Source organism: Notamacropus eugenii, chromosome 4 (assembly GCF_028372415.1).
Source record: "Notamacropus eugenii isolate mMacEug1 chromosome 4, mMacEug1.pri_v2, whole genome shotgun sequence".
Lineage (NCBI taxonomy): Eukaryota > Metazoa > Chordata > Mammalia > Diprotodontia > Macropodidae > Notamacropus > Notamacropus eugenii.
In genome coordinates this window covers 103,011,933-103,028,919 of record NC_092875.1, presented here as the reverse complement: position 1 = coordinate 103,028,919, position 16,987 = coordinate 103,011,933, and the positions used below count along the sequence as shown (strand labels likewise).

The 16,987-nt window shown below is 36.8% G+C and overlaps 1 protein-coding gene across 1 annotated transcript in view; it reads left to right on the top strand.

Moving 5' to 3' along the window:
* The window catches only part of KHDRBS3 (KH RNA binding domain containing, signal transduction associated 3), a 309,488-nt gene that overhangs the window by 282,779 nt on the left and 9,722 nt on the right, over positions 1–16,987 (top strand). The window lies entirely within an intron of this gene.

Below are 16,987 nucleotides of genomic sequence, written 5' to 3'. Positions count from 1 at the left end.
TTTAATTTGTTTTAGTAATCTAAAAAAAGCCTTAGTTGAGTCCATTTAATTGGGGCAAATTATTCCCTATTAAACAAATGTAAAACCTCATAACTAGTAATTTGTAATACATTATTTGTTCATAAATTTTAGTAACTAAGCACAGTATTAAAAATTACAACTGTTTGCTATTCTTTTCTTTATTCATTCAGTTTGTCTTTTTTTGCTATAGATTTATAACATGAAATGTTTAAATTTTGGTTTCTTTTGTTTCTTTATTCCATTTAAGTAAAAAGTTCTTTTCTTTTGTCAGGAAATGCCAACTATCTTGGAGAGTAAGAAGAACCCATTGAAAACCTGGTGAAAACAATGGTACGTAATCTGTTTGTTGCCAATGCTTTCGACACTTAATGGAAGATGAAAATAATTTCATGCTCATCTAAAGCTGGGTGGAAAATTCCCCATGATGTTTTCTTATTATCAAGGCTAGTGATTATGGCAAATAGCTTCTAAGGTCAGAAAGAGAGCCTCTGAAATGTAAACAAGTCAGAGTTAGCAAGCATTATTGTAATCTCTACCGATGAAAGGCTCATCCATCCCGATAGATTTTCATATGTTTTGATTATGGTAAAAGGTACAACTTAATAAATTTTAGTATAGAAGATCTAAATGTCTCCGATGGGAGAGATATTGTAACATTGATCTAATTTTCTTTCATTTGCATATACCTTGTAGGAGCGCCTTGTAAGGCTTGATCAGCAGTCCTAAAAAGACCAAAAATAGTTGACAAAATAACATGTATAAAGTACTTTAAGGTTTTCAAAGCACTTAGTACGTTACTGTATTTGATCTCCAGAAGGTTACGATTACATTTTAAAGGTACTATGGCTTTAGAGCACTGAGATACAACTTAGAGAATTTTCATTAAATACAGCTCATCTGTTCATTCAGCAGGAACTTATAATGTTCTTATGCTGTACACAATCCATAGACTCATGGTATTTACAACGATACTAGGGAGAAAAGAAAGATGAACTGGAGTATGTCCAAAGAAAAATGACAAAGATAATGAGGGGAACTAGAGATATAAGATATGAGCTAAAGGAACTCAGGAAGAAGAGAAGACTTTGGGAAAATGATAGCTGTTTTCAGGCATTAGAGTGTCATCTCAAGGAAGAGGAAAAAAGACGTAAAAAGAATAAACATTTATATAGTGCCTTCTATGTGCCAGTCACTGTGTTAACTAGTTTACATTATTTTTTCATGTGATCCTTACAGCAACACTGCATAAGGTAGATTCTATTATTATCCCATTTTCCAGTTGAAGAAACTGAGACAGTGGTTACATGATTTGCCCAGAATCACACAGGTAGTAATTGTCTAATGCCACATTTGAACTCAGATTTTTCTGGCTGCAGGCCAAGGACTCTATCCACTGGAGTAGATATTTTTCACTTGACTCAAACAGGTAAAAGTCACAGGGAAGAAAGTTTCACTTGCATCCTGGCTATCAAAGCTCTCCATAAGTAGCAAGGAATGATTTAGGAGGAGGTGAATTCATCCTCATTATACATTTTTAGGAAGAGGCTAGATGATTGTCAGATAATTCTTATTCAGGTACAGCTCCACTGAGATCGTTTCCAGTTCTAAGATTCTGTTGAGAACATAGATGATCATAGAATTTCAGAACTGGAACAGACCTTGTTGCTCAGCCTTCATTTTCAAAGAAGACCAGTGACATTATAGGATGAATTGCACATGAATTGGATTTAAGTGAGGGAGAGTTGTTCAGTCCTCAGCCTCTCTCTTTTCCCCTGAATCAACAAAGTTCAGTGGCAAGACAAAAGTCAGAATGACTGGTGATGGATCTGGATGGGGTTGATGATCTTGGTGTTGTTGATATTTGATCAGATTTTAAGTGCCTCACAGCCTACTTCAGCTGCCTTCATGGTTGTTGGAACAAATTGTTCTTGTGTGCTCATTCCACCAGGGGATGTCTTCACATGCTTGGGATAGACATACCTCTAACTGACCAATGTATTTGAGGCCTGTTGGTTACCTTCAACCTGGGTTAGCCCTTCTGCCAAGACAGTTTGCCAGGGTGTAAACACAAAGCTGCAGATTCTTGGAGCCATAAGTGAGAGTTGGTTGAAGGTGAACACCAAAAGTGAATGAGCATCCCTGAAAAGAGCTCAGAAGTCCTTGTACCAGAGATGCTAGTCCTACTGAACACCTCATAGACCCCAGACCTATGGTGGCATTTAAAGCCTTTAACAATTTGGCTTCTGCCTATTAGTCTGGATGGATTTCACATGACTTCCCTTCATTCATTCTTCTTTCTACCAACTGGCCTTCATCCTGTTCTCCAAATTTGGCATTTCATTTCCTGCCTGCCCTTTCTTCAGGTTGTATCCCATGTCTCAAGTAAACTCCCTCTTCACCTTTGCCTTTTAGAATCTTTATCTTTTTTCAAGGCTCAACTTAGGCACTACTTTGTACCTAAGTTTACTAACTAATAATTTGTGTCATGGATTCCTTTGGCAGTCTTGGTGAAGGCTTATAAGTTTCTAAGGCCAGATTTGAACTCAGGAAGATGAGTCATCCTGATTCTAGGTACTGCATTCTACTTGTCACTTTTCTCATCCCTACCCTTTCACTTACCTTTTTTCCCCCACTTTGTTTTTACCTCACTTAGTTTTTTCAATTACACATAAAAACAATTTATAATATTTTTTAAAATTTTGAGTTCACTATTCTCTCCCTTGCTCTCTCTCATCCCCCCTCCCCTCAACAGGAAGAAATTTGCTATATAGGTTATATGTGTGCAGTGATGCAAAGCATATTTCCATGTTAGTCATATTGTGAAAGAAAGCTTGGACAAAAAAAGTAAGAAGTAACATTTCGATGCATTGAGACTCCATCAGTTCTTTCTCTGGAGGTGAAAAGCATTTTTCACCATAAGTCCTTCAGAATCGTCTTAGATGTTTGTATTGTTGAGAAAAGCTAAGTTATTCACAGTTGATCATCATACAGTATTCCTGTTACTGTGCACAGTGTGCTCCTGCTACTGTTCACTTCACTGTTCATGTACGTCTTTCCAGGTTTTTCTGAAAGTGTCCTGCTCATCATTTTTAACAGCACATAGTACCTCATCTCAATCATATTTCAAAATTTGTTAAGCCCAGTTAATGGGCTTCCTCTCAATTTCCAATTCTTTATCACCACAAAAAGAGTAACTAAATATTTTTGTACATATAGGTTCTTTTTTAAAAATCTCTGCGATTACAGACCTAGTGGTGCTATTTTTGGATTAGAGGGTATGAATTGTTTTATAGCCCTTTAGGCATAGCGCCAAATTGTTCTGCAGGATGTTTAGATCAGTTCACAGTTCCACCAACTGTGCATTAATGTCTCAGTTTTCCTACATCCCCTCCAAGATTTGTCATTTTCCTTTTCTGTTAGTCAATCTAATAGTTATGAGATGGTACCTCAAAATTATTTTAATTTGCATTTCTCTAATCAATAATGATTCAGAAATTTTTTTAACATGACCATAGATAGTTTTGATTTCTTCATCTGCAAACTGCTTGTTCATATCTTTTGATGATTTATCAATTGTGGAATGACTCATATTCTTATAAATTTGAGTTCTCTGTGTATGTGAAAAATTAGGCCTTTATCAGAGAAACTTGCTATAAATGTTTTCCCCAGTGTTCTGTTCTTCTTCCAGTTTTGATTGCATTGGATTTGTTTGTGTAAAAAGAAATTTTAAGTTAATGTAATCAAAATTATCCATTTTTTCCTCATACTTGCTCTCCATCTCTTATTTTGTCAAATTCTTATCCATAGGTCTGACAGCTAAACTATTCCATGGTCCCCTAATTTGTTTGTGGTATCACCCTTTATGTTTAAATCATGTTCTCATTTTGACCTTACCTTGGTATATGGTATGAGATGTTAAATCTTTACCTAGTATCTGCTAAACTGCTTTTCACTTTTCCTAGCAGTTTTTGTCAGATAGTGAGTTCCTGTCCCAAAAGCCAGGATCCTTGTATTTACTCAACACTGTATTACGGTGGTCATTATCTACTATTTATTGTATACTCCAAAAGTGTTGGGAATTAAGGGGAACTAGTACCTTTGAAATGAGCCCTCTTCAGGGCTACTTATCTACCTTTGCTGACTTGGTGTCTACCTGACACTCAACTCTCACTTGTGGCTCCAAGAAGCTGTAGCATGCACAGTGGCTATACCCTGGAAAACAGTCTTAATCAGACAGGCTAAACCAGGTTGAGGGTAACTGATAGTCTTCAAACCCATTGGTGAATTAGGGCAACGTCTACCTTTAGCACTTGAAGACTTCTGCAGAGAAATGGACAGATAAGAACAACTTGTTTTTTAATGGCCATGAATGTGAATGAAGGAGGTGCTGTGGAGCACTTAGAACTTAGGGATGGAAGATGCCAAGGTCATCTACTGCATCTTGGGCCATCGACAGTCCTGTCTTTGGTCTTGCCTCTGGGCTTTAGTGACTGGAAGAGATTCACTCTCTTTTGTGTAACTCTTCCTCACTTAAATCCAATTCACCTATAGGTTCTGACCACTCTCTGATGTCATCTGTCCTCTTGGAAGAGAAAGGACAAACAGTAACATTGTGTATCCAGTCTATTCCACTGATGCACTACTCAGTCTCTTAACCAGTACCAGACTGTTTTGATGAGTACTGCTTTATAATGTAGTTCAAGATTTAGTATGGCTGAGCCATCTTCCTTCACTTTTCTTTTTCATTAGTTCCCTTGACAGACCTTTTGTTCTTCCAAATGAATTTTGTTACATTTTCTAGCTCTATAAAATAATTGTTGGTAGTTTGGTATGACACTGAATAAGTAAATTAATTTAAGTAAAATTGTCTTGTTTATTGTATTGGCTTGATATACCCATATTTTTCCACTCATTTAGATCTGACTTAATCTATGTGAAAAGTGTTTTGTAATTGTATTCATATAGCTCTTGGATGTATCTTGGCAGGTAGACTCCTAAGTATTTTATATTGTTTACAGTTTTTTTAAATTCAATTTCTCTATCTCTTGCTCCTGGAATTTCTTGGTGATGATTACATATGTAGAAATATATGTATATATAAATGCTGATGATTTATATGGTTTTATTTTATATCCTGAAACTTTGCTGAAGTTGTTATTTTTTAGTAGATTTTCTTGGACTCCTAAGTATACCATCATGTCATCTAATAATGGTGATAATAGGCATCCTTGCTTCATAAACCCAGATCTTATTGGGAAGGCTTCCAGTTTACCCCATTACAGATAATGCTTACTGATAATTTTAGATAAATACTACTTATCATTTGAAGGAAAGCTTCATTTATTCCTATGCTTTCAAGTGTTTTTTCTTTAATAAAAGTGAGTGTTGTACTTTGTCAAAAGCTTTTTCCTCCCTTTTTAAATATTTTTCCCATTTACATGTAAAGACAATTTTGACATTTCATTTTTTTTAAATTTTGAATTCCAAATTCTTTCCTTCCCTTATATTCTTCCCTGCAGTCTGAAAGGGTAACAATTTGATATAGGTTATACATGTACAATCATTTGCAAAACATTTTCATATTATTCAAGTTGTGAAAGAAGACATGGATCCCCCCTCCAAAGAAAAAAAAAAATAAAGTGAAGAATAATATGCTTTGACCTGCACTCAGACTCCATCAGTTCTCTGGATGTGGATAGTATTTTCATCATGAATCTTTTGGGATTGTTTTGGGTCATTTTATTGCTGAAAGTAGATAAGTCATTCATAGTTGATCATCAATTGCTGTTACTATATGCTATGTTCTTTTGGTTCTGTTCATTTTACTTTGCATTAGTTCATGTAAAATTTTCCTTTTTTTTCTTGCAGTCAGCCTACTCTTTGTTTCTTATAGCATAATAGTATTCCATTACAATTGCATAGCACAATTTACTCAGACATTCCCCACTTGATGAGCATCCCCTCAATTTCTAGTTCTTTGTCACCACAGAAAGAGTGGCTATATTTTTGTACAAATAGGTCCTTTTCCCTTTTTTTCAATCTCTTTGGAGTATTGATATTGATCTTGATGGATCCAATAGTTTGCTCAGTTTTATAGCCCTTTGGGTATAGTTCTAAATTTCTCTCCAAAATAGCTAGCTCAGTTCACAGCTCCACCAACAGTGTGTTAGTGCCCCAATTTTCTCACCAAAAGCTGCTCTGCATCTACCAAGATAATCATATTTTTGTTGGTTTTATTATTGATGTGGTCAGTTATGCTGATAGTTTTCCTGGTACTGAACCAGCCCTGCATTCCTGGTATAAATCCCAACTGCTCATAGTGTTTGATCTTTGTGATATATTTCTGTAATCTTCTTACATTTATTGCTTCATTTTCTCATAATTGGTGGTGAATTCATCCCTTTAATTTTTGATATTGGTAATTCAGTTTTCTTCTTTCCTTTTTTATTCAAATTAACCAATGGTTTATCAATGTCATTGTTGTTTGGTTGTTTTTTTCCATAAAATCACCTCTTTTATTTACTACTTCAGTGGTTTTCTTACTTTCCATTTTATTATCTCTCCTTTGATTTTCAGTATTTCCAATTTGGTGTTTAATTGGGAATTTTTAAGCTGTTTTTTTTTTTCAATTTCTTTAACTGCATGCCTAATTCATTGATCTGATCTTTTTCTATTTTATGTCTCCTTTCCTCTTCCCCTCTGCCCTCAGGGTATTCTGCCCAAAGGACAATGTTTTAATGGCCAAAAGCTACCTAGTTAACTTGGGGTTACTGTCTAGATTTCTTTTTCAAAGACCAAGCCTTAAACTCAATTCACTCTAGACAACAATAGGTCCCTGCCCCAGCACCATTTAACCATTTGGGCACTCCTGGCTCACAGTGGATGTAAATAGTAACTTTCTCTTTTGGCAAGCAACCCTAAGAGTCTTCCCTTCAATATGATTTTTTTTTCAAATTTCTTATTAAAGGGGCAGTGCCTTGACTCACTTCTTAAAGAGACTGATTCACTAAATGGGCATTGCCTCACTCGAAGTGAGAACCTAGCTTAAAAAGGCTAAGGTCTCCCACTGCATCCTGGGATGTCTCCAGTCATCCTGATTGATATCTGGCCACTGGACCCAGATGATTTGGCTGCATCCTATAAATTTTGGTATGTTGTCTCACTGTTGTCATTCTCTTTAATGTATTATTTTTACGATTTTTTTTCTTAGACCCACTTCCTCTTCAGAATTAGATTTTGTTTAGTTTCCAGTCATTTTTAATCCATCTTTGCAGGGCACTTTATTGAATGTAATTTTTATTGCATTTTAATCTGAAAAGGATGCATTTAAAATTTCTGCTTTTTTGCATGTAGTTGTGAGGTTTTTATGTCCTAACGCATGGTCAGCTTTTTGTGTAGGTGCCATGTACAGCTGAGAAAAGGGTGTATTCTTTCCTATTTTCATTCAGTTTTCTCTAGAGGTTCATTATATTTAACTATCCAAAATTCTGTTCATCTCCTTAGCTTCTTGTTTATTTTTTAGTTAGACTTACCTATTTCTGAGAGGGGAAAGTTGAGGTCCCCCCACTAGTACAGTTTTATTGACTATTTCCTGTTTTAATTTATTTAACTTTTCCTTTAAGAATTTTGATGCTATACCATTTGTTGCATCCCTGTTTATTACTGATATTACTTACCGAGAACTACATCTTTAGCAAGATGTAATTTCCTTGCTTATTTTTTTCGTTAGTTCTATTCTTGCTTTTGCTTTTTCTGAGATTCTGATTATTACCCCTGCTTTTAGTAGATAATAGCATAATAGATTCTGTTCCACCCCCTTAATTTTACTCTATGTGTGTCTCTACTTCAAGTATGTTTCTTGGAAATACCATAATGTGAGATTTTTAACCCATTCTCCTATCTGCTTCCATTTTATGGGTTTAATTACATTCATATTTACACTTTAGTTACATTCATATTTACATTTGTGATTATTAACTGTGTGTTTTCCCTCCATTCTATTTTTAACCTGTTTAGTTCTTGCCTTCCCCCTCTCTTTCTTGCCTTCTCTCCCTTTCTACCTCCCTCCCTCTTTCCACCCTGTCCCTTTCCCTCCCTTCTATGAGCCCGACCCCTTCTCTTATCCCACTCCTCTCCTACTTCCCTATAGCACAAGATGGATTTATCTACCCAGCCAAATATGCATGTTATTCTCTATTTCATCCAATTGCCATGACAGTAAGGTTCAAGTGTTGCCCACCACCAACCCCCCATCTTCCACTCCACTCTAAAAGCTCTTGAGTTCCTCTTTTATGTGAGATATTTTGGCCCATTCTATCTCTCCCTTACCAATTCTCCCAATGCATCCATTCCTCACCCCCTAATTTTGATTTTTTGAGTATCATCCCACTATAGTCGGTTCATACCCATGCCCCTCTATGTATGCTTCTATCTGTCCTAAAAATGACAAAGTTCTTAGTAGTTACAAGTATCAGCTATTCACGTAGGAAAGTAAATAGTTAATCTTAATGAATGTCTTGTGATTTTTTTCCTTTCCTGTTTACCTTTCTGTGATTTTCTTAAACCTTGCATTTTTAAATCACATTTTCTGTTCAGCTCTGGTCTTTTCATCAAGAATGCTTGAAAATTCCAATTTCATTAATTTTTTTAAATTTTAATTTAAGTTTCCATTTCCCCCCAAAGGATTATGCTTACTTTTGCTCAGGATCCTTGTTTATAGTCCTAGCTCCTTTGCCCTCTGGATTAGCATATTTCAAGTCCTCCACTCTTCACATGGAAGCTACTAAATCCTGTGTTATCCTGACTTTGGCTCCTCAATATTTGAATTGTTTCTTTCCAGCTGCTCACAGCATTTTTTCCTTGACTTGGAAGTTCTGGAATTTGACTATAATATTCTTGGGAGTTTTTGTTTAGGAGATAATCAGATTCTTTCAGTTTCTATTTTACCCGTTGGTTCTAGGATATCAGGGCAATTTTCCTTAATAATTTCTTGAAATGTGTCTAGCCTCTTTTTTTTTTTTCATGCCTTCAAGGTTCTCCTTGATCTGTTTTTATGGTCATTTTCTCCAATGAGATATTTCATATTTTCTTCTATTTTTTTCATTCTTTCGATTTTGTTTGTTTCTTGTCATCTCATGAAGTAATTAGCTTCCACTTGCCCAGTTCTACTTTTTAACTAATTGTTTTCTTCAGTGAATTTTTATACATCTTTCCATTTTTTTGTGCTTCTTTTACCAAGCTATTGACTCTTTCTTTCATGATTCTCATGCATCATTCTCATTTCTTTTCCTAATTTCCCCTCTACCTCACTCATTTGATTTTTAAAATACTTTTTAAGCTCTTCCAATAATTCTTTTTAGGCCTAATAGCAGTTCAGATTTTTCTTTGACAATTTGCATGTGGCCATTTTGACATGATTGTTCTCTTCTGAGTTTGTGTTTTGATCTTTCCTGTGACCATAGTAACTTTATAACATAAACTGTAACTTCATACAGTCAGCTTCTTTTTTGTTTGTTTGCTCATTTTTCCAACCTATTTCTTGACTTTTAACTTCATATTGAAGTTGGGCTGTGCTCCTGGGGTAGAGGGGACATTGTCCCAAGGTTTCTCATGATGCTATTTTCAGAGCTAATTTTGGAGACCTGTAAGTTTTCAGTTTTCTAAGGTGATGTGATCTAAGGAGAGGTGTGGTTACTGCTTTCCTGACCTGTGCTCTGCTCTGTGAATGATTATAAGCTCTCTTTTCCATCTTAGAACTGTGACCAGGATCCAGCCCCCTTACTACTATGACATGGGCATACGACCTGGGCCTGTGATCTGAATCCTTGTTTGGGCAATGCAACAGGGTACTACACCCAGTGTTAGCAAAATATCCCCTGTAATCTCCTTCTAACCAATTGTCCAGTCCCCTTACTGTCTGTGGGCTGAACTCTGGAGGTCACCATTAAGAATTCAAGCACCCCCAAGGCCTGTGCTGGCTTTCCGGAGACTGCTAGCTTGCTGGGGCACAGCCAGCACTGAATTTTGCTCTACTCTCACTCCAGTGAGACGGGCCTTTGCTGTTGACCTGAATTGTCTTGGGCTGGAAATTTTTTCACCTTTTGTTGGTTCTGCCACTATAGAATTCATTTTGAGGCATTAGTATAATGTTTTGGGAAGAAGAATTTGGTACCCTGCCATCTTGGCTCCACCTCCTCTTTCACTTATCTTAAATCTCTCCCATTTTACCTTCTGCTTCCCTACTACATATAAACATTTTCTTGTCTCGCTCCTTCTCAAAAACTCTTTACTTGATCCACGCATCATGTATCCCATCTTGTAGGATATCACTCTTCTCTTTCATAGCTAAATTTCTAGAGGCCATCTACCATAGGCTACTTCATTTCCTTTCCTCATTGTCTTAAACCTCTTGAGTCTGATTTCTGACCCCATTATCCAACCCAAGCTTCTCTCAACAAAGTTACCTTGGTAACTTGGTTAATGATCTCTTAATTGCCAAAACTATCAGTCTTTTCTCAGTCCTTATCCTTCTTGCCCTTGCGGCAGCTGTTGACACTTTTGATCACCCTTTTTCCCTTGATACTCTTTTTTCTGGTTTTAATGACACTGCTGTCTCCTAGATTTCCTCCTATCATTCTGACCACTTTTCATTCTCCTTTGCTGGATCTTCATCTAGTTCATGCCCACTGAATGAACATGTCCCCAAGGCTCTGTCCTGAGCCCTATACTATTTTCCTTGGTGATCTCACCAGCTCCTACGATTCAGTTGTCATCTCTATGCAGAAAATTCTCGGATTTATTTCCCTGGTCCTAACAACCTCTCTCCTCACTATCTGTCTGACATCTCCCATGTGAGACAATTTCTTTTTTTTTGTTTTGTTTTGTTTTTAACATCGTTGTTTGCATCTTATTTCCTCTATTAAACAGTGAAGACAGGACCAGATTTGGTTTTTGTATTGTTTGGGGCAAAAAAAGGAAATAAAAGAGGAGTTTAAGAAAGAAATTGCAATCCAGGCACACAGAATAAGAGCCCTCTCTCTCTGACAAAAGCTGAATAACTAGATTGCTGTAGTAACAAATTCTCCTTTCAAGAAGTAGAAGAATCTCCAAAGGGACATTCTGTTTTTTCTATTTCTCTTGTTTAGGGTGTTTATAAGTCAAATATTCTAACCATATCTAGGATATTTTGTTTCTGTTTTTACAGAAACTACAAATCCCTCCCTTATTGAATGGCCATCTTATTCATTGCTTAAGCTGAGGTTTGTAAGGTATGTCAATCTGGGTTGCATTTTGAATTCCTTTGTTTTTTAAAATGTTATTCCATCCCTCATGTAGTTTCAAGAGATGTGGGATGTCATTTGAATTTCCTTCCCTTTATATTTAAATTTCTTTTCCCTGACAAGGTGCAGCATTTGTTGTTCATCATTAGAATTGCTAAATTTCAACACTATGTAAATTGGAGTTTGAAGCATATGTCCATCCCTTCCTCCCCCACTTCCCTCAGATATTTCAGTTTGTATTGTTTTCTGCATTTAGAAGTTCTAGAAATAATTTTTTTCTAGTTAAGAAGTATCTCTGGAGAGAGTCACAACTATAGTTTTTCTTCTCTGCTAATAATTTATGCACAACAGACTATGAGTTTTATTATTTGTTCTTTTCTAACTTGTACTTTTATATTTTTAATTTGTCCTTTGAAACATTATGGGATCTTTTGATGTTTTTGAAATCCGTTAAGAGTTCTGTATATCATTAGGAAGTGTTGCAACTTCCTTTGATATGTAATACTTATTTAGAGAATCATGATTTTTTGAGGTTTTAATACTCATACTCCTAATTTTAGCATCCTCTCTATTTGGTTTATTTGCTTGTGCTCTTGGTTTTTAATTGAATTTTCTTTCTCTAGAATTGTTAGGTATCTTTCTTTAACTTTTTTTTCCCTATACTCCCTTGTTATTCAGTTTCTCACTCTTCCCTTCCTCCCCCCATCCCTGCCTTGGAATGTGCCATAAATCTGTATTATAAAGCTGCCTTAGCCTGTTCCCACATTAGAGAATGTATATTTCACTCACAATAGTCTGTACCCTAAATCTTCTTGTAAGACAAGACTGACCCCATCTATATTTCAGTCCCTATTTCCTTAAGATGTGGTGCAGTCACTCAAACTGGATCCCTGGATCATGTCCTTTTCTTCTCTTAATGTGCCAAATAAGCTTCTGCAACTTTTACCAGAGCGGGGGCACATGAGTATTCTGGGCAAGGGCTCTATAGTTTTGTGATTACCTAACCTAGGGGCTATCCCAAAGAGAAGGAAGTTTGAGTTCTTCCCATCTGATATCACCATATCCACTGTTACTGGGCAGAATCACTGCCTCTTTACTTATGGCAATGAAGTAAAAACAGGAAAAGAATGGATAAGCCAACATAATCTGCCATTTGAGAGGAATCCCTAAGTGAGACCCAAGCCTTTGACTTAGTTTGTGTGGTCTACCGGAGCATGGAGGCTGGGGGGTTGGGGGGGCCGGCAGGGGGGAGGCGGGAAAGAATGCTAAGTAAGTACCTTAAGAATTAGAATTCTCCAGCATTACATTTATAAGGCTATTACCTTATTGAGCTTCTGATCTTTGAGGGCTTTCTTGTCATATGGATTGAGCCATAATTGCTAGTTCTGGTGCTCTTTGAGGTGGTTAGATGTGGTTTGAGAGTTAATGGGGACTGGAGAAAAAGTCTAATCTCCCATCATGTTAGTCCCTTTTAGACAAGCATTCTGTCCTTGATTTGATTCTCACTATAGTAAGCCTTTTATTAAGCTCTTACTTTATTCCAGATATTCTGGAATATCTGAGTCCTGAGATAAGGGGGAAGAGTATCAAGAAAAATCCCATGAACTAACATTATACGAGAGGTCAGACCAGGAAGGTTAGGGTATCTTGAGAATGAAATTCTGTAGACAAAAAGGTAAAGGCTGAAGGAGAAAAAATAAGTGTTCTAAAGAGATCAATATGGATGAACAAGGAATTAACCAACCAACTTTGATTTTTTTTTTTTAGTGATTTGTATGTGAACTGAATGAGGGGGCAGGATTATATATGTGTGTATGAAATCTCAGAATGAACTAAGGATGATGAAGAAAGCTAAGCATAACAAAAAAAGATTTTTGATTTATTTTGTTTTTGGAGGGGAGGAGAGGTATTTTTAAAGATGATAACTGACAACAGAGAAGGTAGGTGCCTAATTCTTATGTTGGTCCCTTTTTGTCTGCCAAGTAGAATGACCTTTACTTGGGGAATTTGCCGCCTCCAGGCCACATGTGGCCCTTTAGGTCCTCAAATATGGCTCTTTGACCAAATCCAAACTTCATAAAACAAAAGGATTTGTTCTGTAAAACTTAGATTCAGTGGCCATGGCCTGAGGCTATAGGTTTCCCATCCCCAAAAATGACAACAAAAGTAGCTGAGGAGGAGTTGTTATCCAAGATAAGAAAGAAGATGAAAAAACACTTTCTTGCCCTTGATCAGCTCAAGTCACCTAATTCAAAGGAGCCATACACTCAAGTGCTAAAAGAACCCAGTGGATGTGATTACTGAGTCATTGCCATAGTACTATCTGAAACATCCTGGTAAAGCAGAAGTACCACGGCGCAGGAGGACAGATATCACTCTGAGCTTCCAAAAAGGGAACAACTATAAAAAGAAATATTACAAAGATATCATGCCAGACCAACCTTATTTCAATGAGATTACTCAGGGTAATGCAATAAATACAGATTAATCTGATTTGAGTAAAGTATTTGATAAAGTATCTAATTGCTATTTTGTGAAAAAGTTGGAGAAATATAGACAGGAAAGTAGGGACAGAGGCATGGCTTTAGATTTTGTTAAATGGCTGAACTTGTTGATCATAGTTGATTATAGCTTTGCAGAGATCTCAAGGAGAGAGCCCAAGGGATAGATGCTTGACTCCGCATTATTTATTTAATATATTTTGTCACTCAGTAAGCATTTATTAAGTGCCCACTTTGTGCCAGTCACTATACTAGGCACTAGAATTAGACAAATGAAATAGTCCTTCAAGCGCCATACATCCTACTAGAAACAAATGTGCACATAGAAGTAAATACAGTATGATTTTAGAGTAAGGATAGGTGTTGACAACTTTGTGGAAAGACCTCCTCTTAGTAGGCAGTTCTTGAACTGAAAGAAAGAGGGATTCTTAAAAAAAAAAAAAATGTATTAATGGGGGAGAGACAAGGAGTCAGGAGAAGCTGGGAACACATCCTATGCAAAAGTCCAGAAATAAGAGATGCAGTATCCTATATGAAAGTTCAGTTTGGATAAACTATAGTAATTGAAGAGAAATTATGTCCAGATAGGCTGTAGCCAGATTAGGAAGGAGTCCTAGCATCAATATGGAGCCAGTGGAGCTTTTTGAGCAGGAGATTGATGTGATCAGACTTGGGTTCTGAGAATGTCACCTTGGCAGCTGTAAAGGAGGAGGCCCAGGCCCAACCAGAAAGCTATTAAAGTAATCCAAACAACCTGTATTAATATAGTATCCAGGTGAATAGGGCTAGAGAGATAGATGTAAGATTTTGTGGAGGTAGAATTGTCAAGGTTTGGTAATTGATTATGGGAATGAGGGAAACTGAAGAGGAAAGGATGAATCTGAGGCTGTAAACCTGGATGACTGGAAGGACAGTTGTTCCCTCATTAGTAATGGTGAAGGAAAGAATAAGGATATGTTTGAGGAAAAAGATGAATCCAGTTTTGAATCAGTTGAGTTTGAGATATCTAAGAAGCATCCAATTAGAAATGCCAAATAGGCTGTTGGTAATGTGGAGTTGGTGCTCTGGAGAGAGACTACAGATGGATATATAGATCTGGGAATTCTGTTCATAAAATATAATTGAACCCAAGAGACGTGATGAAATCAGCAACTTAGACAAAGGCATGGATGGGAAGCATATCAAATTTTCAGTTGACACAAAACTTAAAGTGGTAACTACTTAAATACTTTCTACACATAAATCCTAAATGACCAAGTTGAGAACTGAAAAGATCTTGACAAAATTGAGCATTAGACTGAATCTGAGAAGATGATATTTAGGAATAGAGGTGAAGGCTTATGCTTAAATTTGAAAGAGACACTTCACAAATATGAAGAAACACATGGTTAGATATCAGTGTCCAGAAAAAATTTGTGGCTTCTAGTATCCTGAAAGCTCCTTATGAGTTAGAGCAACCAAAAAAGAGAATTAATGTTGTTCATGATGTATTTTTAAAAAGCATAGCTTCCAGAAATAAGGAGGAGATAATTCCCCTCTACTCTGCCTACATTACCCCACACCTGGAGTATTATGTTCAATTCTGGATTCCCACTGATATGTTAAAAAGCTTCCAGTAGAGGGCAGTCACAACATTAAAGGTCCTTGGATCCATGTCTTATTAGGATAATATTAAATAACTGAGTTTCAGGGGAAATGGCAGTTGTGTTTAGGTGTTTCAAGGCTTGTCATGTGGAGTGGCCCCAGAGGACAAAAAGTAAGGGAAGAAGTTTCAGAGTCAAGTTGAGGCTTGATGTAAGCATTTTTTTTCCTAACACTAGAGTTAGATAAAAGTAAAATGGGCTTCCTTGGATAGGACATAAGTTCCACTTCAGATTTCTTCAAGAAGATGATAGATAGCCACTAAATTTGCCTCCCACTCCAAAATCCCATGATTCTGTGGTTGCATAATCTGAGACTTGAAGTCAGGGGAGATGTTAGAAATGAATGTATTTTGGCATCATCTGCCTCTAGGCAATGCATGTGATGTGGGACCTGATGAGATCACCAAAAAAAAGAGAGTAGAGAGAAAGAAAAAAATGTCTACAATAGAGCCTTGGTAGATGTTCATATTTAGTGGGAGGGAACAGGATTACAATCCAGAAAGGGAGACTAGAAAATGAATGATCAGACATGTAGGAGAATATAAAGAGAACTGTGGATGGAAATCAAGTTCACTTGTGCTTGTGCTGTGAGAGTGAGGATTCCAAGAGGAGTAAGTATTTAGTAGCATCCAAAACTGCACAGAGATAAAATAGAATGAAGTCTGAGTTTAAAACGGCCATTGCATTTGGCAGTTAAGATTTTTTTTGTAAGCTTGAATAGAAGAGACCCAGTTGAGGGGTGGGATCTGTAGCCAGAATGCAAAGGATTAAAAAGAAAGTGGGAGATAAGAAAATGGGTCAGCAGATTTATATGACACTTACCAAGATTTTGTCTATAAAAGGAGAGCTATGGAACAATAGTTTGGGGATAGAAGAGGGTCAAGTGAAAGAATTTTTATTTGTTCCTAGATAACAGGGAAAGAATTCCTTGGATGAGGAGAGATTGAAGAGGAGAGAGAATCATTAAGACTGTATGGTATTGGAGAAGATGGGATGGAGACAAGGACAGAAGTGAAAGGGTTGTCCTTAGAAAGGAGAAGGAAAACATCATTAAAAGCTAGTGCGGAAGAAGGATTAAACAGGAAATGATGTAAAGGACTTTTCAGGTATATAATATGGTAGGAGCTTGTGATAGGGTAGCCTCTCAGAGTAGAAGACTTGGTATTCTGAGGGGATGGTAACAAGAAATTTTAGAAGAGAACAGGTTTGGAAGAACTGCTGTACAAAATATGCAGCTCAGAGAAAACTAAAAAGATTCCCATACAGCAATGGCATAAATAACCTAAATCTAGTGGACCCAGTTGGCAAGCTTATGTAACTTTATTCAGACGCATTCAGCCAACACATCAGTAGTTAACAGAGAAGGCAGAGGAGGTTGGGGATACATGAAGTCAAGGTAAGAACCGAGTAGATTTAGGAGTAGTGGTGAGCAGAAGGAGATTTTTTTGTTCTTGTTTTTGTTTTAGATGATAGGGACAAAACATTTACAGACCTTGGTCAGATCCAGGGTATGACCATCCTTGCTATGGATGGGGTGAATGTT